We start from the raw sequence: 27535 nt of genomic DNA on the forward strand, positions 1-27535 counted from the left end.
ACATCCCCACCGGTTCCCAAATCCCACCTATAGAACTTCAACATTTTAATTAATTTCAGCCTGAGATTCCATGGACTTCTATAGACATTCACATGATATGCAGTTTTTTCTTGGGTATTGGATATATTTCAAAGATTCATTAGTAATCCACTTACACCATACTCTCTCCAAACCTTCCATTTACTGAACTTCCTTTCTTATGTTTCTCTTCATACCATTTTACCTATATCCTAAGTATATTTTCTAAGGATTTACTCATTCCCTGACATATTTAATCTATGCTTAAAAATGTCAGCAAATTTATGTAATTCAAATTTAAAAGGGGTCAAAGGCAGGAGCTTCAAAAATGATTGCCTCTCATCTTGGAGAAATGCTCTTTAAAAAGAGTAAGTTCTAAATACACACACACACACACACACATACACACAGAGAGGCTACTGAAACATGATCATACTCTTGGGTACAGTTTATTTCTGGAAAGCCACTTACACTGTCAAGACATAGGTAATAATTCAAATAAAGAATAAAGTCAGTGATTCTCCTGACCAGTCAATTCCCTTGCAGAAATCTGAAAACCCACATTTTGGTTTTAGTTCAGGTGCGCATTTATTAAATGCCTACTCTTTGCCACGGACTACGCGTGATACTGGGTTGCAAGATGGCTATGATGAATAAATCACTCTTTTCTCAAAGACCTTTTAGTGTAACGGAAGAGGAAGATCTAAGCATAAGTAATTCCAACTGACTGTGGTAAATGCCAACGTAAATGTGTGTAGAGTTCCCTGAGCACCTAGAGCCAGGACATGAGATCCAACACAGTGAGGATCACAAAAGGCTTCTTCAAGGAGGGGAGTCCTGAGTTGATTCTTGAAGGATAAGTAAGAAGCCGTAAGGAAAGAATGGAGAGAGGGAGAATGTGGACATGGAGACACACAGCAGAAGGGCTAGCTGGGAGCTGGAGGCAGCTGCAATACCTGTGAGTGGAGGACAGGAAAGGCAGCAGGAGAGAAGGCTACGGGTTCCACTGAGGCCACGTCTGAGTCTTGTGGGAGTCTCACTTTCCTTTCTTTCCAGTTTGGCCCCAGTTAAACAGTTCTTGGTGTCCCCTAGATCTGCTAACCCTTCTGTCTTTTGCTTATATTTTCACAGCTCTGGACAAAGCCTTCCAGCCTGCATGTCCTGCTGCAGGGCTGCCAAGGAAGGCTGAGGAAAGGAAAGCAACCTGGATATCTGGTTCGTGACTTCTAAGCTGGCCTCACCCTTATTCCTGATTTCTTTATAGAGTGAGATCTCGACTTTGTTCCAAAACTCTGACTTATAGTACACCTAATAAAGAGTAAGCAAATAGGCCCTTGCTGGTTTGGCTCAGTGGATAGAGCGTTGGCTTGCAGACGGAAGGGACCCAGGTTCGATTCTGGTCAGGGCCCATGTCCAGGTTGCAGGCTCAACCCACAGAAGGGGGCGTGCAGGAGGCAGCCAATCAATGATTCTCTCTCATCATCGATGTTTCTAGCTCTCTTTCCCTCTCCCTTCCTCTCTAAAATCAATAAAAATATATTTAAAAAAAAGTAAGCAGAGAGATCTGAAAATCAGATATTCATTTATTTTAGAAATGCCTGATATTTATTAAGTTCTGAGAACATGAGTCAGTTTTTATTTTCATGGTTGACTTACATAGAAAGAACATCTAATCACCCAGATAAGAGGAACAGCTACATTAAAATTTTATTAACATATGGCACATGCACATAGTAATCAGTCATTAATATGTTGTCATGACATTATTTTTTATAGCCCAACCATTCTATCACTGACCAAAGTCAATAAGCACATTAAGCAAAATTATAAATTTCTAGGTTCTAGAGAGATTATTAAGCCCAAAGCTGCAATGTACTCGTATGGTGGTGCCAGGAGAGGAGGGCATGATGACTTCATCTTGGAGAGGGAAGAGGACAGCATGCTGAGGAACCCAGCCCACTCCCAGGTCTCCAGGACTTGTTCTTTTCAGTGCAGGGTAGGAGAGTGTGGTGGCGCACTCAGATGGAAAATGTAAGCAGTACATACACACTAAACCACAATTCAAATTACTTTTGTATCCAGACATTTGTTCCCTGCTATTAACATGATAAGGCAAGAGAAAACCAGAGATATAATGAAAACTTTCAATATGTTTTTAAGCAAGTAAGATTTAAAAGGATTTTACATATAAACTCCTCCTTTGCACACATTCATATCAACAGGCAAACAGCCTTCTTTGCTATCACTGTTTAATTACATAGGGGCAAGAACGTTAAAAGCACTGACAAAGGATATCTCATGGTAACAGAAAGAATGCTGAGTCTAGAATACATAATATGTTATATGAAAGGATGGCTTTCAATACCACGTTTTCAACCTACAGAATTAATGCATTTCAGTAAAATTATAAGATTAACAGTTGCACTAGTCAAAGAAGGGTTTTAAGAAATCAGAGAAAGCATCATTATATCTAGATATTAAATAAGGCCACTTGCCTTTTCTTAGGCAAAAGTTTAAAGACTTGGAAGTTGGCTTGGGTGAGGACATGGGGCACAGACTATGGGCCATCACAGCTAACACGTGTGTGTGTGTGTGTGTGTGTCAGGGAGATGCACAGCACATGTGCAGTGAGTGAGAAGCAAGTTCTGGTTACTCACAGAATGAGTTCCAAGATCTTTCTTATCTTTAAAGTCTATGACTCTACTCAGGAGTCTATATATTTATATGGCTCTAATATCTAAAGTGACATATATGGACAGTGGGCATTTGACACCAAAATGGTGGAGCTGTGACAAAGGGAAATGAATCTACAGAGAGTCTTGCTCCTTTGGTCTGGGGGTCAGGGTGCCCTGGGCATAGCATGATACAAAAGGTTAAGCTTTCTAGGCCTCTCGCTCAAAATGAGTCTCATCTGAAGGAATAGGGGATTTAACATGTCTTGGACTTGACTCGGTGTGGTGAAGACACAATACAATATACAGATGATGTGTTATAGAGGTGTACACATGAAACCTATATAATTTTATTAAGCAATGTCACCCCAATACATTTGATTAAAAATGTCTTTAACCTCAGTTCCCTTATCACAGTATTTTAAAGGCAGTCCTTGTGTTCTTTAACTATTTTGTCTTTATTTTATCAACACTAATACTATTTAAAAAATACTTTAAAGATAAAGTAACAGTTTGTTTTCAGAAACGATTAGTTCCACAAGGCAGGCATGAAAGAAAAGAATATTTTATTAATATTCCAAATGGTGTTACAATGACTGCACTTTAAGCCCAAACCATGAGTCAGCATATGGAAATGTATACACAAAAAGGCAATTAGCACGATCTGGGGAGCTGCCAAGTGTTTGTTTTGGTTCAAGGAATCCTGGAAAAGAACTTCAGGCTTTTGTGTCACTATAATTTCATTTCTTTCTGTTTCTTCCAATCTCCAGTTTTCCCATTTTAATTTGGAGTGGCATTTAATTTTGGAGTGACACCTGAACAACATGGGTTTGAACTGCAGGGATCCACTTATATTCATACTTTTTTCAATAAATTCTGTAAATGTATTTTCTCTTCCTTATGATTTCCTTATAATAACATTTCCTTTTTTCTAGCTGACTTTATTGCAAGACTACAGTACAAAATACATATAACAAATAAAATGTGTTCATCAACTCTCTATGTTATCCATAAAGCTTCCAGTAAGTAGTGTAGACTATTAGTAATTAAGGTTTTAGGGAGTCAAAAGTTACATGTGGATTTTCGACTGCATTGGGGGTTGGCATCCCTAACTGCCACATTGTTCAAGGTCAAATATATATGTGTCAAGTTTTCATTTAATTTAAATTTCCAGTAGTCTACAAAGGTAATAGTTCTTTGAAAACAAAACATCAAAATGAAAAATAACTGATTTTGGAAACTACAATTAGAATCATGTCTTCAAAAATGGAATCACTATGAATCTTTTTAAAACGTGAAATACTATTTTATTCTTTAGAGTCTTAATTTGAATGTAGTTTATTAGCAGTGGCAGTATACTGCACTCAAAACAAGAAGGTATAATTTTTTACTGACCTCATAGCTTGATAAGCAATGGGCATTATATGTTTTTCCTTCTCTCTCCCGGGAATGGTTAATAGCACCAAAAGAAAGGAACTACAGTACTAATGACGCTATTCTACTCAGGGCTGAACCCCATGGGAAAGCTGCTAACTCTTTTGCCAGAGCTTGAAATGAGTCAAACAGCCAGAGGGTTGTTCTAAATTGATGGTATATATCTACAAAATAATCTTACATTGAGGTACCTAAAGTTTTGTTATAGTTATTGCCCATTTGTATCCTTAATAAATACATTTGGCTACTCAGTATAATCGAATACAGCAAAAAAAAAAAAAAATTTACAGAACTGAAACAATTCCAAAAAGCCAGATGAATATATAAATAAAGCATTAAAGAGTTGTAAAGTCTCAATTAGCTCTCACTTTCAAATTTACTTTTCCTTGCTGCTTGCTATTCTATGCAAAATGGGAAATGGGCCAATAAAAATTTTCTTGAGGATTCATGCCTGAATAATTTCTGATTAGCTGAGGAGTAAACAAACTCCCTTCAAGGTCAGAGTAGGGAATACAGCTTACTCCCTGGGGGGGTGGGGGGGGCGGCAATGGAGTTTAACAAGTCTTAGGAGAAAAATGTCCCTCACGTTCTGTGTATTATGGTAAAGCCTTACTTATATATGCAAACGGAGAGGCACACATGGGTATTTATTTCAAAAGAGCAGGTAACTTAATATTATCCCTTCTGGGTTTTAGCACAAATTAGAAAAGACTAATTAGAAAGTTCATAAATGATTGCTCCATTTAACTGTATTCCCAAAGCTCAGTGATGTTGAGCGTAAGCGATTTCATCGTCACTCATTACAAATACCTCTTTCCTGAAAGGTTCATGCAGAACCATTCCTTCAGGTTTGTGGTCTAGAACCGCACTAAGAGTGGAGCCAACAGTTCCAGGGGCTGGTGTTCGAAAACTAGCCAAGATTCTACTGTAGGCCGCCCTTGGAAAGGTAGACTTCGGAGAACTACTTCCCCAAGGTCTATCCCACGGGGAAAGAAAAAGGCGAATAAGGGCGGCCGTTTGATCACATTGATTCATAATCTACAGCTCACTACCTCTGAACAGCAGCATGTGGGCGAAATCTCCAAAGGATTCTCATATTTACATTTTTTAACAAAGAGCCAAAATAACGTTTTTAAAATTACCATATCTTGCTTCGTATTATGGGTATTTTATACAGGACTGAAATGGAATACTTTCATTTTAGTTTATTCTCGCTCTCCATACTTCTGCCCTTGTATTTGACTATCAAAGATTGTGTTAGTTTATTCTCACCCTTAATACGGTGGTCCCTGTATCTGGCTGTTGAGGATTGGAGGAGAGGCTGGGTGTTACAAAGACTGAGATGGTGAGAAGCCCTCTCTAATTCTGTAAATAATCTGCTCATCAGGTCCAACGATTCCAAAATTCTGTTTTCTAGTTGTCCTTTGGGTTAGATCTCCTTGACTACCATAATCAACAGACTGCAATAATTGAATGTAGCTTCTGCCCAGTTTTATAGGCAAACTGGGATATCCTATCAACAGTACTGATGAGAAAGCATTCCAGTGCATGTAGGGTGTGCAGGCATGCAAACACATTCACTTTACTAAACTTAAAAGCAAATCATATTCTATATATTGTTTTAAACATACACTACATTTTTCATGAACATGCCCCATGCCAATCAATGTATATTATTATTGTTGAATGCATAGTATCTGATTGGATAAATTCTAATTTATTTAAACATACCCCTACTACAGGACATTCAGTCTAATTTATTTATTTTTGCCACTATAAACAATTTAGCAGTATGTCTAGTTCTTTTTTTTTTTTTTAAGTGAACTTATATTTACACAAAAATATCTACATAGGTACCAGCTGGAAGATGTTAGTTTAATTGTCTGAACTGATAATGGGGATAGATTTGGGGATGTGTATTGGAGGCATAAATGCCCATTGTGGAGTTGTTTCTCTTTACGGTATGGGCCTGCTAAGTTCCACTTGGTAGCCTCTAGAATTCCTGGGATATCTCAGCTCCATTGCTGTAAATCACTGCATCACATCCTTTAACACCGGGGAGGGAGGCTACAGACAAGCATTTTTATCCAGACACTTTTCTAAAAACCTCAGGATAAACAGGAGCATAGTACAGTCCATCTTCAGAACTGGTAATCCACTAATATTAATTTGCGAGACATCTCCTTCCTTTGGTTTTATATACATTTGCTCCATTATTGTAAGAGTTTAACACAAATCATCATTAAAATACATTACTTAAGATTCAAGACTTTAGTAAAATTGGGCTGTTTATTCATCTCTTTGTCTGCCTTTCATTCGATGGGTCTATGACTCACCTTTGGATCAAACTAAATGCAATTAGCACAGACCCCGGCTTTTAATTCTCCAGATTCTGTTCTGCAGTCTTTCAGGAACCAGAATGTCCAGGACTGCTCTCTTCTTCCAGTCAAATATCCTCAGGGACTGACTGGTTGATACACCTGTGTAATCCCTAAGTCTAGGGCAGTATCAAGAAACAGAGGCACTTGATACATGTTTCATTTAATAAAATTAAAAAATAATAATGAAAGTGTTGTGTCATTGGTTTTCACCTCTAACATGTGTGAATAATTTAATTTTATATTAGTGTCACCATATAGCTCTCTTATAGTCAATTTAAAAAAAACCCATCCATTCTAGCCCGGCCAGCATGGCTCAGTGGTTGAGCGTTGACCTATGAACCAGGAGGTCACGGTTTGATTCCAGGTCAGGGAACGTGCCCAGGTTGCAGGCCCGATCCTCAGCGTAGGGCATGCAGGAGGCAGCCGATCAATTCTCTTTCATTATTGGTGTTTCTCTCTCTCTCTCTCTCTCTCTCTCTCTCTCTTCCTTCCTCTCTAAAATCAATAAAAATATATTAAAAGAAAACACTCTTTCTAGGCTGATCACATAGGCTACTATCACAAACTTGAAGTGGTCTGAAGTTGTGTTTTCTCAGAGTTATGGTGAAATAAGGAGAGTAAGGACAGGATGGTAAATTTTTATGAAGGCTACATTTTATTCAATTGAAATGATTGTCTTTTTTGTCCTTCCCATTTTTGTGATGTCAGGCTGGTGTTTTTTCATTAAAATGAAAGAATGATAGTAGATAGTAGGTAATTTTTCTTTTCTGGTGTCTTTTATTTTTAATGAGATAAAAACATTGGCAACTAAGGCTCGCCTCTCAACAATTAGGGAACTACTTGGCCCAGGAGCTAAATCTTTGGCGCCATTGACCTTAAGATGCAGCTAAAGCTATGGAGCAATCACTAATGGAAAAGAACATCCTCCTATCCATTATGCCATAACTAATGTAAGCTTCGGGCAGAAATTCTGAGGTAGGAAAGAGTGACATTCAATGATTTTGTTCAACGTGTTAAGAGATGAGCACTTTGCGGGTATCTTGCCAAACTCAGCAAGTAAGATTGAGTCAGTGAGTCAACCATACTTTACTGAGTGCTTACATGTGCCAGGTGCTGTGGAGTGCACCCATCAAACACTGTAGGAAACCTGCTAAGGTTCTTTTAATGGTCAAGATCGTCTGCTCTGAAATTTTGGAGCTTTGGGGCATCAATTGAAACTCAATTAAACTTTTGTTCAGGCACTTGAGTAGAGGTAAAACAGTTTTTTTCTGGAGAACAATTTCTGTTTTTCCTATGGGCATTCCTTGGAGGTCTTTAGGGAAGAAATCAAGTGGGTCTAATTAACTTTTAATAAAAGAAAGTGAACTTTGATTGGTATCTGAAACACAGTGATATCACAGTATGACATTCAGCAGATCCTCACTGTAGGTTTTTTTCCAGATATTAAACTACTTGGGAGGAATTGGGGAAGATTCATCCCTGGATGCTAAATAAATTAGTTATCATTATACTTCAGAGTAGGCAATAAATTGCAAAATCAGTAAACTAAATGCTAAATTAAGAAGCCTGTAGCGGGAAAATGTTGCTAAATGCTACAAATGCTATTAAAATTCCCAAATGATAAATTAACAGCAAGAAAGTTTAAGAAAATAGATGATGTCTAGGTAATCAGGGCCAATAATTAGCGTGTTGTTTTAAGCTGCATTATATAAATTCAAGACAATTCTCTTAACATCTTAAGAAAGTTAGACAGTTAATTAAACCACCTTATTATTTAAAATGCTAGCTTTTCTTAGTTTTGAGTTTTTATGTAAGAAGTATCACATAAACAAAAATGTGTGCATAGCTTGTGGTTAGAACAGATTCAGGGTCACTGGGAACAGATGCTGGAGAATAAAGCTATCATGCTCCTTCATTCTCATTTTCCTGCCTTCTGCCTACAACTTATGGTTTGCAGTGGTTCTCAGCCTTCCTAATGCCGCGACCCTTTAATACAGTTCCTCATGTTGTGGTGACCCCCAATTTCATTGTTACAAATTGAACATAATTAAAGCATAGTGATTAATCACAAAAACAATACGTAATTATATATGTGTTTTCCGATGGTCTTAGGCGACCCCTGCGAAAGGGTCGTTCGACCCCCAAAGGGGTCGCGACCCACAGGTTGAGAACCGCTGGTTTAGAGCCTGTGGAAGACTGTGTTATGAGGCAGTGTAGCAACTAAAGTTTTAAAGATATAAAGATTAGAAAAACATGACAAAAGAATAAAGAGGATAATGGAGAATAAAGAATACAGAGGAAGAATAGGTTGTTGAGGAAAACTCAACAATGAAGACAGATATCCTCAACAGAACATGAGCCACTACAAGGAAAACACTGTCTCCTGTTTTGGCCCTCAGTGACGCCTGCTTATAAAAGACTAGAAGCCCGTTGCAGGAATATTCCTGCAAGAATAGGGCTTCCTCAGGCCAATCTCGCTGCCAAGCCCCGCCACGCAGGGCTTTACACGGGGGTCCCAGCTGGGGGTGGGGCTTAGGTGGCACACGGGGGCCCGGATGGCGGCTTGCGCTGGCCTGCCCTGCCTGCAGTATGCAAATTAGCCGCCATCTTTGTTGGCAGTTAATTTGCATATCATGCTGATTAGCCAATGGGAGATGTAGTGAAGGTATGGTCAATTACCATGTTTGTCTATTATTAGATAGGATAGGCACTGCAAAGCATAATCTGCCTGTAATGAGCTCCATGCTGCCTGGTGACACCTCTGTTACTTAACTTTCTACCTGCTTAAACAAATCTCCCTAGCTGTAGAATACGTCCAAATTGCAGAGGTACGATTCTGTTTCTTTTACCACCATCACCTTCTCAAATAGACTTCTGCATAGTAGATGCCATAATTTGTTGGTTGTTGCATTTATATATGGAAGCAACAAATCCCTTTAAACATAACTATAACTCATATATATACTTTTAAATTCAGGAAATACTCAAAGCAAGTTTTATTACTTCTGGTTAAAATAGTTTATATGTATTTATGTTTTCCTTTAGCTTACATGTTTACTTATTTTTAGTAATTATTCTTTTTTAAAAAAACTATATTTTATTGATTTTTTTACAGAGAGGAAGGGAGAGGGATAGAGAGTTAGAAACATCAATGAGAGAGAAACATCGATTCAGCTGCCTCCTGCACACTCCCCACTGGGGATGTGCCCGCAACCAAGGTACAGGCCTTTGACTGGAATCGAACCTGGGACCCTTCAGTCCACAGGCCGACGCTCTATCCACTGAGCCAAACCGGTTAGGGCAGATTCTTTATATAATAGGAAAAAAAATCTGAAAAATGTAACAACTTTTATCATCTTCTGCAAAATAAGAATAATCAAAATGGGTAGTTCACATGGTCTCAACTTTTGGTAGCCTCCTAATGCTGATATTAATATTAAAAAGTATTTCAAAGTATGGTTGACCTTTGAACCACAGGAGTTTGAATGGTGTGGGTCCACTTATACCAGGATTTTTTTCGATAAATACTGTAAATGTATTTCCTTTTCCTTATGATTTTTAATAACTTTTTTTCTAGCTTACTTTATTGAAGAATACAGTATATAACACATACAAAATATGTGTTAATCAACTATTTACATGATTGGTAAGACTTTCGGTCAACAGTCTGTTATTAGTAGTTAAGTTTTGGGGAGTCAAAAGTTACACGTGGATTTTCAGCTGTGTGTGGGGATAGGCATCCCTCACGCCCATGTTGTTCAAGGGTCACCTGTACTAAGTAAATGGTTGGTGGAACTTTGACCGTAAAACTACCTATTTCCTAGCAGACATATTCAAAATATACGAGTGTCGACAGACATGAATAACTGTAGCTTTAAAAAAACCTTTATTATGTAATGTCTGTTAGCTCTGTAAAACGAAAACATCAATATAGTAACTTGAGAGTACACAGTCATTCCTATTTTACCTTTAAGGAAATACTTAGATAAATAAGTGCTCACATAAAAAGTTGTAGCTTGTGGTAACTTTAATTTGCTGGTGAACATTTATAAAGCTAAAAAAATGAAATCATCAAAATAGTATTTTGAAATGACAAATGCCAACCACATTCATTTTACCTTTAGGAAAAGGAAGAGAGAAAAAACCCTTCCTCCTTTGCTTCCTGCTACTGGCGTTCAGGCTCCCCGCTGCAGGAGGGGCAGCGCTACCTGCAGGCTCAGAGCACTGTGGGCAATAACTGCTGGTCCTAACCAGCTGAGGACAGGATTTGGTGATTCGTGAAGAGAACCTCGGAGAGACAGAGGGATCTGGAATTGATGGGGAGGGGATGAACTCAGGACAAATTATGCCGGAGTAAGTAAGACCAGACTTGCCTCACACACCTAGTCGGAAATGAACTGCTGTGAAATCATGCAATGAGCTGGTAGGAGGATTCCGGAGTTTTATGGATCGGGGCTTTCTTGGTACAAAATAAATCTCACAGCTTTGATGAGTGCCTTCTCTTTCCTTAAATGTCAATTTCAGAACAATAACCCTGTTTATGAGCTATTTCTCCCCTGATTCCAAATGAAAAATGCTCTCTTGGGTCCCATGGGCAAAATGCACATTACTTACTTCAGTTAATAGTAAAATGCCAATGTGAAGCACAGCATGATTATCTTGCAATATTAAGGGCTAAGAAGAAAGTGAAAGAGGATGGTGTGGCCATCTGAAGGAGGGCGTCTTTATTTTATTTTTTCTTTTTTTTTAAATTAAATCTTCATTGTTCAGATTATTACAGTTAGGAGAGCATCTTTAGAAGGGCTTCTCAGAGAGATCTCATTGAAGCGGAGATCTTCAAGCTGAGACCAGCAAGACAAAGAAAGAAGCACCTGTCAGTGAAGACCTGGGGTGGCTCTGCCAGTGCCCTAAGGTGGGCATGACTCTACGAAGCATGAAAACAGAAGGACAGTCAGTGAAGAGACTCCATGACAGGAACCCTGGAGAGCTGATAGGGGGCAGATCACACAGGACCTGTAGGCCAGGGCAAGCATTTGGATTTATTCTAAGTGCAATGGGAAGTCACACAAAGGTTTTAAACAGGAGGCGATAAGATCTGATTTGCACATTTAAAAGTTCACTCTGGACACTGTGGGAAGAGATGATTATATGAGAGCAGCTCTGAAGTCAGCTAGCAAACTGGTCTCCAGGCAAAAGACAGGTGGTGGTCTGAACAGGGGACAACAGTAGAGACAGACAGATGTGGGAGGATTCAGGCTAAGGCTATGTCTGGATGTAAGAGTTGTCAGGAAGAATTGGATTTGGGGATGAGGGGAGACAGAAATTAAAGATGATTTCTAGTTTTTTTTTTTGGCTTTAGCAGCTGGGTGGTTACTGGTGCTATTTAAGAATATGGGAAAGACTGAGGTAGGAATGGCCATGATAAAGGAAAGTATGAGTTCTGTTTTTAGTTTTTGCTCTAATAACCATAAGTAGCAATTATAAGAAAAAAAAAATTTTAATTTTCCTTTCTTAGTTTCTTATAAAGATCAATTTATTTAATTCAAGGAACTCTTTTGTGCAATGGCTTTTCTAAATTAATTTTTAAAATCTAAAAATATACGTAAGGAAAAAAATTGAAAACATACAAAAGATTATGTCATGGAAAGGAATTGCCTCATATTCCAGATTCCATTATTATAGCTCAGAGTAAAAACAATTAATTAACTGATATCTCTTCCAAAAATTTCTTAGTGCATGGTCATTAGACACAATTAAAACAACCACCAAATGAAAGAATACTATACATATTGTTATATACTGTGTTTCATGAAAACGTAAAATATCTTGGTGCTCTGCCTCATTACAGCTGGCTAGTATGCCTGTGTGTGTGTGTGTGTGTGTGTGTGTGTGTGTGTGTGTTTGCGGGGGGGGGGGGGTGGGTGCAGTGACTTATTCAATCACTTTTCTTTTGCCTCAAGTTCTGCTATTATAAACAATGTTACAAATTCTTGAGCAGATCTCCTGGATAAAATCCTACAAGTGGAATTTCCAGGTTATAAATGTGTATTTAAATTTAATAAACACCATCTGATCACCTTCTAAAGAGTTTGCCCCAAGGCATACTCCCTCTAAGTATGCATAAGAATGTTCTTGCTCCTAACTCTGGGCATCTGTAAAGTGTTTAAAACTTGGTGAATCTGTTAGGTGGAAAAAAACACCAAACACATCTTAAAGCTATTTTAATTTGCATTTCTTTACATGTGAGCTTCTGATATTCAGTGCCAATGCACATCTTTTTTTGAGAAGTACATGTTTATGGGTTTGTCTAATTCATGTATTGGTGTTACTGCTTCCCCCAGTACTATTATTTTTATACTTTAGAAAATTATACAAGTAATGCATACTCATTTTATGGGTAAAACAATGTAAAATGAATTGAGAAAAGCTAATATTGTATTCCTATCCCTTTGTACTTTCTCCACTTGCCAATTCCAGTTAACAATGCTATCCGCCCAGGTGCATCACAAACATATGGATATATATATATTCAAGACTTGTTCTTTTTCAATAAAATGGGATTGTATTATATACGTTACTTTGCAAGGTACCTGTCTCAATTAGTAGCTAATCACAGACACTAGGATAATCATTTTTAATAGCTATATTATAAATATTATTACATAAAATGGATAATCAGATTATATCAAACCAATCCTCTATTGATAAATCTGTTCTAATCTTACCTAATAATAGACAAACATGTAAATTAACCACCCCTCCGCTACACTCACCAGCCAATCAGGAGAGTATGCAAATTAACCCAACAAAGATGGCAGTTAATTTGCATGCATAGGGGCAAAGAGGCAGCGGAGGGAAGACTGGAGGCTCCATCCGGAGCCACCGAGGCCTGGGTCCCAGGTGCCGGAGGAAAACCGGTGCCGGCAGCCAGGGGAAGAGAAGCCCTATTGCACGAATCTCTTTGTGCAACGGGCCTCTAGTTTTTAAACATAACAATCAATCCACATTAACCATCCATATTCATAGTAATTCTGTTAGCAAGATATACTTATACATTAAGAAAACTTGCCTTTTAGCCATCATGGACTTTGCAATTTCCCCCCAATATTTATGCATGCAGAGAATTGTCCGGTGTGACCTTGGGCAAGTCCCTTAAACTCTCTAAGGCAGTAATCTCTTGATCATTAAAACAAAGTAACACCTGCAAAACCCACCTTGTAGGATGTTAGCATAATCAAATGGGATAATACACATGAAAGTGCTTTGAAAGTATCTTTATCTTTTGCATTAGCAACTGACATTTAACTAACCAAAAGAAATCTGTTTTCAGGTTTTTTTCTTCAATTTTAGAGATGTCTATTCAAAAATAAATTCACCAAATGTTCACTTGGAGTTAGAAATTATAACATAAGTAATAATGAAATAAAGTAAGGCATTCCCAAGATTTTGAAATGTAACAAATTCTTACAGTTAGCTAACTTTCTTAAAGCAATTAATTGCTATACAACTACCAAATATGTAGCACTTTAAGAAATCTTTCCTGTCTTGCAAGTCTTTCAGAGAAATTAAGTCAAAAAATATTTCCAGTTGTAAGAGACAGCTGTAGAGACTGATGACATATATGTGATTTACTCAGGTAAAGTACGAAAATCCTGTCATCACCTCGCAAAGGTGAGAAATCTCGGTCTGTTTTGAACAGATGCAGTATATCCTTTCTGCAGAGTGGCTAAATAATCAATTATGAGTCCTTAAGGAATCATCGCTTAAAAATCCATCTACTTCTGAATATCCATATGCACAGGAAATTAGTTAAGATTATTCACTTAAAATATCCTCTGCTAGAGGAGTACTTTTTTTTTTTTTTATCACAACATTCATTTTCAGAATGATTTCCAAATCTTTCTTAGGCCCAAACTTGCTCATTATGCCAACTACTTTACCATAGGCAATAGGTAATGTTTGTAAAAGGACATTATGATTTCTAGAGCTGCTGATCCAATCAACTAAACCAGTGGGTTAAACCAGGGGTCCTCAAACTTTTTAAACAGGGGGCCAGTTCACTGTCCCTCAGACCGTTGGAGGGCCGGACTATAGTTTAAAAAAAAAACTATGAACATATTCCTATGCACACTGCACATATCTTATTTTGAAGTAAAAAAACAAAACGGGAACAAATACAATATTTGTATTTGCATGTGGCCCGCGGGCCATAGTTTGAGGACCCCTGGGTTAAACCAACTGACAGTGTAAAGCTTAATTATAAAGGGTAAATATTTGATAACTCAGGAATTTATATTACTTGGCCAGCCTGAAGAGACTATGGTCTAAAATAATTTTTGAAATTAGCCTAATTTTAAAATCTAATTAAAATTACCTTCATATAATGTCTTATTTGTAAGTAAATGATTTAAATTTCATTCTTGTTAGAGTTACCTGCAAACAAATGAAGGAGTGTAACCAATGTCGAAATTAATAGTCCTTCATAGACTTATTGGTAAGCCACACTTTAAAAATAGCCAATGGTTGCCTCCTTTAAACGAGGGCACGACAGGCCAGAGGTTCTTTAAATAATTCAATTAATCTTCACAACCACCATGCAGGTAGTCGTTTCTTACTATTTGCCAGAGGAAACGGTGGCTCAGCAAAGTTACAGGCTTCCTATGACCTTCAGCGAGGCGGCAGGGGCTGCACATAGTTTCGACAATGTGTGCTCCACTCTTCACGTACACTGACAACGATGAATACATATCCATCCATTTTACATCCACAGTAGCTGACTAAACACTGTTAAGACCATATCTTATTTCATTTCTAAGATATTCAGACTCATTTAAAAAACTTCATTAATAAAAATTTCAATGATACAAAGTAAAGCAGAAGTTCAATAAATTATATCTCAATAAAGTAGTTTTTTAAAGAGGGGAGGAAATAAACATAAAACATATTCTAAAGTATCTTCTGTTTTCTAAAGTGGAATATAAATATTTTCTATGTATTCTTAGTGCTGAAATGAAAGCATAATAATTGAAGTAAATAAACTAAAGCTCCTACTCATTCCACTATTTTGCTTATGCAACCATATTTCCATGTGACTCTTGTTAACGTAAGCATAATATGTGCACACAGTTTATAGAAAGGAACAAATCAGGAATAATTTTTCACTTTATAAAAACAAATAAAACAATTTTTTAGCAAAGTAAAACCCATAATAAATTTAAAGTTATGTGCCTTGAAGAGAAGTGAGTAATCCTATAGAATTAATGACAACTCGCACTGACAATTGGTACAACCATTCTGTAGGGATGTTTGGCAAAATGTAACAAAAGTATGAATAATATTCATACTCACTAATATAATAATTCCATTTCTGGAAATTTACCCTAAAGAAACAATTACAATTTTATCTTCAAGTGCAAGTACTTATATTATATCCTCAAGTATAAACACGTAGAGTACTATTTATACCAGTTGAAAAACTGAAAAGAGTTTGGATATCTAACAAGGGAAAGGATAACAATTATTGCCTATTTAGAAGATCTAATAGTAGACAGCTATTAAAGATTATGTTATAAGAAAAGTTTAATAACACAAAGAACTCTTTATAACACAACTCTTTTCCATTGATTTTTTTAGAGAGAGTGGAAGGGAGGAAAGAGATACAGATATGAGAGAGACACATATTTGGTGGCCTTACGCACATGCCGCGACTGGGGCCAGGGATCAAGCCTGCAATAGAGGTGTGTGCTTTTGACTGGGAATCAAACCCTTGACCCTTAACAGCAGTTCTCAACCTGTGGGTTGTGAACAATGAAAATACATCCTGCATATCAGATATTTACATTACGATTCATAACAGTAGCAAAATTACAGTTATGAAGTAGCAGCGAAAATAATTTTATGGTTGGGGGTCACCACAACATGAGGAACTGTATTAAAGGTTCGCGGCATTAGGAAGGTTGAGAACCACTGCTAGGCTGACGCTCTAAGCACTGACACTCTAACCGGCTAGGGCATAATACATTTTTTTTAAAATTCACGGATTGCTGGCTTCCAGTAATGGTAAAGGGAATTGGTTGGCAAATACTCCCATAAGTAACAATTATAAAATCTATAGTGTGTGTGTGTGTGTGTGTGTGTGTGTGTGTATTTTTTTAAACCAAATAAACTGTTATTTAAAAGCACTGGAAAGTGACCAAAAAGCAAGCATAAACTAAGTGCTAACCACTGACAGGGAGCAATTGCAGTGAGTTAGAATTCGAGTTAGTGCCTTTTTTTCTCCCAGATTTCACAAAATTGTAGTCTTACTTTCCACAAGAGTTATAAAGTTTGGCAGAACGGCTGAAAATCTAGGGTTGAGGGAAAATTCTGAAAATGAGTGAGCCATGTAAGGGGCGGGACCAAATATCTGAGTATAATCCCTGTCCCCAATCCCGGGACACCACTTGATCAGACATCAGTGGACTGCCAGGAAGACAGCTGACAAAAACCAGAGGAACGTTTATCTCTGCGAGGCAGAACTGCTCTAGATGAGATCTGTGAGTTTGCCGCTTCGTCTGACTCAGGTACTCCTGAATCCGTGACTGACTCAGGAGACAGCAAACTAAAGCCTTCGTGATTTCCTGTGCCAGAGGACTGAGCCTGGTGATGGCCTGCCACAAACTTTGCCCAGATCCTGACTGGATGCTACATTGCACAGGTACATGAAGGGTCCCCAGGAGGTCAGGTTAAAAACAACCACAGCTGGAAACTGAAAGAACTGAACAGAAATCTCAGCTGTAGTGCACTGCAGAGGAGACAGCGTTTATGGTTAGAGTCCAAGAGAGTTAGGTACTTGCTCACAACAACAAAATTCTCGGATGCATGTTACACATAGAGAGTTCCAACATATATTGGTAATGTCTAATTTTTAACCAAAAATTACTAAATATTCAAAGAAACAGGAAAATGGGACTCATGCTCCGGAAGAGGTAGTTAAATGAACTGAAACTGACCCTGAGTGGGTCTAGAATAGATGCTGATTTAGCAAAGACTTCAAAGCAACAGGTTAAACACACTCAAAGACGTAAAGAAAAATGTGCCAAAGAAATGGGTAGGAGAAACAGTAAACTTGAAGGTATCAATAAATCTGATCATACCTGAACAGAGAGAAAACAGATTAAATATAGCTGAACAGAACTCCTAATAGAGATCGAACAGAAGTGTAACTGAAGTTCCAGAAGAAGAGTAGAAGAAAGTCGGAGGGAAAAGGACAAGAAACGTAAGATTTCACTCATATGTTGGATATAAAACAGGAAGCAACAAACAAACAAACTCATAGACACAGCAACACATGATGGTTACCAGAGGGGAAGGGAGGTAGGAAGAGGAAGAAGGTAAAGGGGTTCAAATATATACAGACTATGGGTGGTGAGCACTCAGGCAATATACAGATGACGTATTATAGAACTGAATACTTGAAATATATATAATGTTATTTACCAATGTTACCCAAATAAATTTAATTTAAAAACAAAAGTGTAGCCCTAGCCAGTTTGGCTCAGTGGATAGAGTGTTGGCCTGCGGGCTGAAGGGTCTCAGGTTAGATTCTGGTCAAGGTCACATGCCCGGGTTGCGGGCTCAATCCCTATTCAGGGATGTGCCGGAAGCAGCCCATCAATGATTCTCTCTCATCATTGACGTTTCTATCTCTCTCCCTCTCCTTTCCTCTCTGAAGTCAATAAAAATATATTTTTTAAAAAGTGTATAATATCATTGTTGTCTCTTTAAAAATGAAAAGTGATACATAATAGAGTGTTTACATTACATTGAAACTCTATAATCAGAAGAAAAGAAACTATAACATTTATTTAAAATAATAAACATAAAGGTTAGTTTGTTCATTAAGATAAGAAAGTTCATTACATACAGAGAATACATCTGTAGTATCTCACGACTATACTTTTAAATGCTTAGGAAACCCACATTTTTCCAAATATGTGAAAATACTTATTGGAGTAAAAAAGGAGACAAAAAGTTGCCTGATTTTCTAGCTCTCAGTTTGACAAATTCAACTGAAAGTTAATGTTGGAAAACTAAACTTTTCAGACTTGTGAAGGTGACATGGTTCAGAGAGACCCTAGTAATACAACTTGGTGGTAATTATGTACAATTATTCACCAGCATATTTTATCTAGGAGGCCCACAGATAAAATCTTCACGTCTCTACATGGTGGGGAGGATGAGGTGTTGATGAGTAGGTTGTGTGAAAGATGAAGAGAGAAGGACTGATGCCTTCAAAATTCAAGACAAGGTGGGAGAGAAGACCAAAAGGCCTCCTTCGCTGAGCTCAGGGCCTGGCTAATGTACTAAAGTATGAGTGCTTACTTTACAGAGAAATGCATTCTCTCTTCCTAATTAGCTAAGACTCACTGAACACAGTTTCAAATTTTGATATTACACAAACACCAGGAGACAGTACCGAAGTAGAGCAGTCACTAAGATGGCAGGAAGGCAGACACACTGCTCCTAACAAGGTTTAAAAGAATTCAGTTTCTATATTCTAGAAGAGGAGATGAAGGGAGGATTTGCATAATCCTAGTTTTTATATCCAGATAAAGAAGATGGTATGCATATGATTTTTCACTTTTAACCTGTTAGAGGTGATTCTATTTGTTTACATTTATTTTTACCCTTAAGTAGTGAAAATGAGCTTAACAGGTTCTTTGTATATATCAAAGCCTACAGTTACTGGTGAAATTTAATTCCAACCAGACCCTTGGAGAACTTCTTTAATAACCTGGTAGTGCTTAATAATCAACATAGTATAAAAAGACAAACCCAGCACTAGCCTACAGTGGCAGTAAAATATTTGGACAGATTTCCCTGTCTTTCTATCATGTATGAGGAAATTTAAAAGCATAAACTTATTTTTTTTGTTCCAATAGTTCTGAACTATTTTTTAAAATTACAGAATTCAATATTCATGCTTGTGCCACACTAGATTAAATCAAATTAATGAAACTTTAAAAATCCTATCTAATAAAAGAGAAACATGGTAATTGACGTACGACCGCTACCCTTCCCATTGGCTAATCAGCAAGATATGCAAATTAACTGCCAGCCAAGATGGCAGCTGGCAGCCAGGCAGCTTGAAACTAACATGAGGCTTGCTTGCTTCAGTGACAGAAGACTCCAACGTTCCCCGCCTGCCTTGCCGGCCTCTGAGCCTGCAGTTTGAAACATTGTAACAAATATAGACGCTAAACAAAACCCCAGAAACCAGCTTTCAGCCGGCTGGGATCTCAGAGCTGGAGTTGATACAGAGTTTCGATTATAGAACCGAAACAAACCAGATACCTGCTTTCAGGAGTGGAGGCCTAAGAGCTGGAGCCTCAGAGCTAAAGCTGGCCCAGAATAAAAAAAAAAGAAAAAAAGAAGCAGTTGGGAGCTTTAGTCCCAGCCTGAAAACAGCCCTCAGCCCCTCACCCAGACTGGCCAGGCACCCCAGTGGGGACCCCTACCCTGAAGGGTGTGTGACCAGCTGAAAACAGCCATCATCCCCTCATCCAGGCTGGCCAGGCACCCCAGTGGGGACCCCCACCCTGATCCAGGACACCCTTCAGGGCAAACCAGCCAGCTCCCACCGGTGCACCAGGCCTCTATTCTATATAGTAAAAGGGTAATATGCCTCCCAGCACCAGGATCAGTGGAGCTGAGAGGCCTCCCGGCACCAGGATCAGCATGACAGGGGGCAGCGCCCAAATCCCCTGATCGCCCTGCGGCTCTGTGTGTGACAGGGGGCGGGGCCACAACCTCCCTATCGGCCCTGTTCTGTTCGTGACAGGTGACGGCGCCCCAACCCCCTGATTGGCCCTGCTCTGTGCCTGATAGGGGGGAGCTCCCGAACCCCCTGATCACCCTGCGGCTCTGTGTGACACAGGGTGCGGCGTCCCAAACCCCCGCCCTCCCCCACGGGCCCTGCTCTGTGTGTGATGAGGTAGAGCCATAACCTCCCCATCGGCCCTGCCCTGAGTGTGACAGTGGCAGTGCCCCAACCGCCTGATCGGCCCTGCTCTGTGTGTGACAGGGGGCGGTGCGCCAACTCCCCTATCGGCCCTACTCTGTGAGTGACGGGGGAGCTCCTCAACCCCCTGATGGGCCCTGCTCTGGGCATGACAGGGGGGAGCTCCCCAACCCCCTGATGGGCCCTGCTCTGTGCGTGACAGGGGGGAGCTCCCCAACCCCCTGATCGACCCTGCTCTGTGCGTGATTGGGGGGAGCTCCCCAACCCCCTGATCGGCCCTGCTCTGTGTGTGACAGGGGGTGGCACCACAACTTCCCCATCAACTCTGCCTTGAGTGTGACAGCGGGCAGTGCCCCGACCCCCCAGTCGGCCCTACTCTGAGCGTGACTGAGGGTGGCATCGCAACCTCCCAATCCGCCCTGCTCTGTGCATGACAGAGGGCGGCGCCCCAACTCCCCAATTGGCCCTGCTCTGAGCCCGACCAGGGGCTACACCTAGGGATTGGGCCTGCCCTCTGCCACCCGGGAGCAGGCCTAAGCCAGCAGGTCGTTATCTCCCAAGGGTTCCCAGACTTCGAGAGGGCACAGGCTGGGCAGAGGGACCCCCCCCGCCCCGCCCCCGAGTGCACAAATTTTTGTGCACCGGGCCTCTAGTATACATATATTTGGAACTGCTATGTAGACTACAAAGAACTGTAATGTATAAGGCATTAATAAATTAGCTTGTCTGGTACCCATAGCTTGTACATTCATAATTCCTCTTGCTTTCCATCTCCTACCCTTTACAGACTTTTCCTTTAGAATCAACATAATAATAAATGTATTTTGTAGCACTTTTTTAGTTTGAAAAGAGACCTAGACTTTACTGTCTTTAGAAAAACTTTAAAAGCAAATTTATGATTTTTATAGATTATTCTATAGAGTTTATATATACTTGCTATATAAATTCTATAAAGTCCAGTTTTTGAAACTTCTTTTTTAAATATAAATATGAAATCACCATTCTCTTGGTCATAGGCCCCAGAAATATAGATTAGCCAATTTTGTCATTTGAACCCTTTGAATTTAGTTAAAATTTTGCATTCCAGCACCAAATATGTTGTTCATTTTAAACCATCATTCTTTCGGTACAGACTGACACTCTTGTTCATATTTTTGGCTTACCAAGTCAATATTAAAAATTAATGTCTTCAAGCACGTTCTGACCTACTGCATATTAAAACCAATAACTCATCTAAGAAAAGCTCTTGATCTAATTAAAAACCTTTGCAGGCAGACGTCCTCCCTTGGCCCGCTTTAAAGTGGAAAACCTTCCTACACAGAAAGAAGACTGTGCCACGAGACTGTTTAGCGTTATAACATTTAAATCTGGTTAAAACTAATTTAGAACTTCCACTGAAACCAATTTAAAAAATATTCTCAAGAGTAATCTAAAAAGGATCAAAGTCCACATAATATAATGAGACAATATGCCCATTATGAACTGCTAAATGATAAGACACTTGCCTGGGCTTGATAAGCTAAGTGACACTTAGATACGTATTGTTTATGGCAGTAACCTTTGAAGCCGAATGCAAGATTCTTCATTAGAGTGCAGGAGGAAACTATCAAAGCTGCTATTTCTAAAATTTTTTTAAAATCTAAAAGTAAGAAAAAAACGCTTTATTAAATTAAATATTCAGATAGACCCAGCTCCCCTCCCTTGGTGCTTATGTGAAAGGTTTTATATAAAAGATACCCAGAGGTTCTTGTAGAGATGACAACACAATGAGGAGAGGTTGGCAGCGGGACTCCCACTGTTCTACGGCTTTCAGAGACTTTTGATGCACAGTCACCCCTTGATCTCTGTGGGGGACTGGTTCTAGGACCCCCTCTCGAACACCCAAATCCAGGGATGTTCAAGTCCCTTATATAAAATGAGGCAGTGTTTGCATATAACATATTTATATTCATCAGTGTACTTCTAATCATCTCTAAATTACCTATAATGCCTAATATAATGTCAATGCTACATACATACTTTTTATACTGTATTGTTTAGGAAATAATGTCAAGAAAAAAGTTTATACATGTTAAGCACATTAGCAACCATCGTAGACCTACATGTCAGCAGTTGGTCGAATCTGTGAATTTGGAACCTGCAGAAATGAGGGCCGAATACATTAGGGTTTATGAGCTATAGAATTTCATGGATACAATTAATTTTAAAACCCAAGACCTTTAAATAGGATAATTACAATGCGTTGTAAAGAGGTGTAGAGTAATCTTGAAAATATTTTGCGCCAAAAGAGATTTCCTGATTGTCTCGAGGCAAAGTATTCAATCAAGAGCTGAACTTCACAAAAAGAATGTGCCCCGATGTACTGATGTTTTCTGGGACAAATGGTTGTCGGGAGTATGCTACCTAACAGATAATTTTTTTTAAAAGAAGAAAAATAAAAGAAATAGGAAGAATACAACATACTTAGTCTGCCACTTGAAGATAAAGGTGAAAATTTAACATGAATTTTAAAAATATGAATTTTAAAGAAACATTAAGAAAAAAATCATTTTGAAATTTGATGTTTATGAAAATACCTGTGAAAGTGGTTCACCTTTAATACTCGTACTTGTCTCAAACTTGAGAAGGGAATTTTGTATCCTGCTTTAAAATCTTTCAAAGGAACAAACGATGATATCAGGAAAAATTTAAATTTTCTAGCGGAATTACAAAAATATCCTTTGCATAAGTGAAAAGTGGGATTTAAAACAAACATCATGTTTTAGGAAGGTCGGTCAACACCACACTTCTCTCATCAATATAACTTCCCATCTTTTTCACCTGGACAGAGTTCAAATCAAGTTTTGGATATTTTTCCACTGACTTTGTTAGACAGAGTGGAAGAGAGGGAAAGACAGAGAGAAATATCGATGTGAGAGAGATACATCGATTGGTTGCCTCCTGCATGTGCCTGCAACTGAGGTACCTGCCCTTGACCAGAATTGAACCTGGGACCCTTCAGCCCTCTATCCACTGAGCCAAACCGGCTAGGGCCAAACCAAGTTCTGAAATAACACAGAACAAGAACTTTGAATCACTCACTGTATCACAATCATTAAACTAACATTTAAAACAATAATGAATCACACTGCTGTTACTAAAAATATCACTCTTCTTTTCTAAATAAAGTATTTTATTTCTTCACTTATAGTTATCCTTTTATAATTTTACTAGAGGCCCGATGCACGAATTCGTGCAAGAGTACATCTTCTTTCCCCTGGCTGCCAGCACCGGCTTCCCTCCGACTGCCCACAGGCACCCAGGGCCTAGGCTTGCTTCCCTCCAGCCACCAGCAGGCATCTGGGACCGGGGCTTCCCTCGCAGCCCTGACTTTGTCCGGAAGGACATCTGGTCTAATTAGCATATTATGCTTTTATTATTATAGATTTCAATTTTATTTTTGAATGTTTTAAAATGAATATGACATTAGAACAGTAATACATGCATATGTAATTTGTGAATAAGAATACATGTTTTGGAGTAAATGTTTAAAAATATTTTACTGATAAGAGAGCAAAAAAGTTTAAAATCCAAAGGCTTATTTTTATGTTCCTGATATAATTGTGGGTGCAAATCCCATCATGCAACTAGCTGTAGAAATTGCATGTAAATAAATGGCTAGGAGTGCTGTATTTATACAATGTTAAATTAGTTTTTTCCTGTTACATTCAAGAACCACAAATTTTAAATACCTCGTCGTTAATGAAATTGCCACAATTTTAGTCCTTATTTTAGGGTATTCCACTCATTTAAAAATAACCCTTCTTCAGCTGGGCAGTTTCATTGTGCTTGTCCCTTTGTTGTCCCAGATGATGCCAATTACAATTACTATGAGGACTCTATGGTACTTCCCCTGTTTGAGGAAGACTATACAAACTGAACACACAGGAGGCTTGCTAGAATTACAGATGTGTATATATATTACACACACACACACACACACACACACACACACACACACTTTACTTGAAAGTCCATTCTTCCTTGTTAAGGTCTAACTTAAACATAGATTGTATAGATGCCTACCATGATATCAGGATCTAGAAATCCACAGTGATCTACTCTTCTAGATATAAAAGACCCCGATTTCTCAAATTTCTAGGCTTTTGTCATAAACACTATTCCTGTAGAATTGATACTCTTAATCCCACTTAAAAAAATGAAAAACACTCAAGGTTTAAAAAATGAGGATGTGTGATCACATTATTTTTAATAGTTATACATATATTCAGTAAAACACAGGATCTTAAATACAGATGTATTTTAAGAACTATATATATTTGTCACAGTGGTTGCAGGACTGACATTCCTGTTCTTTTGGCTGCCATTTTCTTAAATATTTGCAATCAGCAAAGTTAGAGGAATTGGCACTGCCAGATATTAAAACAAAATGGCAAATTTGTAATTCGTAATCCATTTGTTTTCCGAAGTCTATTTGCAGAGTGCCAAGTAGGTATAAAAGGGCACTATGCCGAGAGCTCTCTGGGGCAGGGAGAGTGGGACAGACACTGCATAGCTCCTGGAGGAGAGGGCATCAACCAAGGGCACCAGCGCAGAAAAGCAGAGATGAGAAAACACAAGAATGTGCAATGGTTTTGTCCAGGACATATAGAAGATCTCATAAAACCATGTGGTTTAAGGGCTAAGCAAGAAGATTCACTGACTTCTGAAATAAATGTAAAACACATTTAAAAAGAAAGAGCATGGCTCAGTGGCTGAGCATCGACCTATGAACCAGTAGGTTGTGGTTCAATTCCAGGTTGCGGGTTTGATCCCCCAGTGTGGGGTGTGCAGGAGACAGCCGATCAATGATTCTCTCTCATCATTGATGTTTCTATCTCTCCCCCTCTCCCTTCCTTTCTGAAATCAACGAAAATACATTAAACACACACACACACACACACACACACACACACACACACACACAAACACACACACAGAAATCCAAGCTATTTGCATAATGTGCTCACATATCACTATAGCAATGAATGATATCCATCTTAAAATGACGTCTGTAACTTTTATTGCACTTCAAGGGGGATAGAACAGATTTATGCTTAAGTTTTGGAAAACTACTCACTGATAAAGCCATTATAGTAATTGCACTGGGTCTGTTTATTAATTTGTCACAATTAAGTCAATAACAGCTTTACTAATGTCCTATTACTTGATTAGTTTTGAAAGTGATTATCTTGAGAACTCGACTTAATTGGAAGCCTCTCGATTTACAAGGTACATTAAACTCTCAGTAGCATCTTAAGATTATTCAACATATGCAGGTCAATTACCAGTAATCACTGTTTTGTATAAATGTTCCATAAAAACTATAGCATGACATGACAAAGGGGGAAAGCGAGATCTAATTAATGATGCTAAACTCCAACTGCCATGTCTAGGATAAGAGGGCAACCTGGGCATTCATACTGTCTTCCTGAAACTGGGTCTGTTACTAAGAGTCAAGTAAAGAAAAGCTAGCAACTGTCCCCTTTTCGGAGGAAGGTAATTTGTCATGATGGCTAAATCACCAAACTGCACTGCCTGTACTCATGCCCAGCTGCACATTAATTTCCAGATTAATAATTACAATTAATGCTGACGATTGCTCCATCAGTTCTCTTTTTCCAGTTAATACAAGAGACGGCAATCAATCCTTGTTCATCCCATTTTTCACAGCAGATCAACAACAGTGGTGACTGCAGAAGCAGGTATCATGGAGTGGTTAATGCCTCCATTGAGATTGTGAGGCCTTTAAAAATTATTGGCCGTATATAAATATTTTATGTTGACCTTCCAATTTCCACTCAAAGATTCAATGCAGTTGGTTTAATATTTACAATGAGTAACAATGATAAGGGCTGAGAAAGTGACTTGATACCAAGCTGATTTTCAAACACCTAAACACCTATTCAAACAATGTCATAAATCTTTAAACTAACTTTATTAATTAGACTAGAGGCCCGGTGCACGACATTCGTGCACTGGTGGGGGGGAAGGGGGCGGGGGAGAGAGTGTCCCTCAGCTAGGCCTGTGCCCTCTCGCAGTCCGGGACCCCTCGGGGGATGTCTGCCAAGGGGTCCTTCGCGCTGCTACGGAGGCAGGACAGGCTCCTGCGACCACTGCTGCGCTCGCCAGCCTTGAGCCCAGCTGCTTGGCTGAGCAACACTCCCTCTGTGGGAACGCACTGACCACCAGAGGGCAGCTCCTGCATTGAGCGTCTGCCCCCTGGTAGTCAGTGTGCATCATAGCGACTGGTCGTTCTGCTGTTTGGTCAATTTGCATATTAGCCATTTATTATATAGGATATTTTAAAGGTTTGCCCCACGCTAACACCACGAGCTTGGTCTTGAGAATAATCCCAGGGAAACTGATTGCTGTTTCATTAAAAACTTAGGGTAGTAAGCTCCTTGAACGGGTTGCTCCACTGCTGACCTGTGAAGACATTATATGAATTATATGCTGTGACTTGTACCTGATCTACATTCTGTACACAGAACACATTTCAAATCACCAAGGCTGATTTGCCACCTATTGTGTGAATAATGTGAGCAAAGCTGAATCCGTAAAACACCGGTTTTGTGCATTTGAAAACCTTGAGATGAAAGCCACTTTGCATTTGCTGCATCCAAATGACTATAATTGTCCTTAGCAAAATTTTCCTGGTGAGTCGATGGCTTAAACCATGGTTAACTGCTTGATGTGGGGAAAGTAGAGGCCATAGCTATAAATCCAGTCCCATGGAGTTTTGCACCAAGGCTCTCTAAGTACCAAAAATTGAAGAGTGAGACAGGCCCCTTAACAGACTTCCACAAGTCCCTTTCTAAGGGATGCAAGAAATCCTCTTCAGGTAGACTATCTCTAAATTGGCTACACATTACCTTTGATAAATTCCTGCATTAGGGTTACTCATATGCTGCAATTTAGCCTTAAAATGCAGGATGTCATGGAAGTATAGAACACCCCCCCCCCACCTCCCCCAATATCTAATATAC

General features: G+C 39.0%; 1 protein-coding gene across 4 annotated transcripts in view; it reads right to left on the reverse strand.

Annotated features, from left to right (window-relative positions):
* Positions 1-27535, reverse strand: part of MAN1A1 (mannosidase alpha class 1A member 1) — a 154346-nt gene that overhangs the window by 22862 nt on the left and 103949 nt on the right. The gene's annotated exons all lie outside the window — the stretch shown is intronic.

Source organism: Myotis myotis, unplaced genomic scaffold, assembly GCF_014108235.1.
Source record: "Myotis myotis isolate mMyoMyo1 unplaced genomic scaffold, mMyoMyo1.p scaffold_m19_p_7, whole genome shotgun sequence".
Lineage (NCBI taxonomy): Eukaryota > Metazoa > Chordata > Mammalia > Chiroptera > Vespertilionidae > Myotis > Myotis myotis.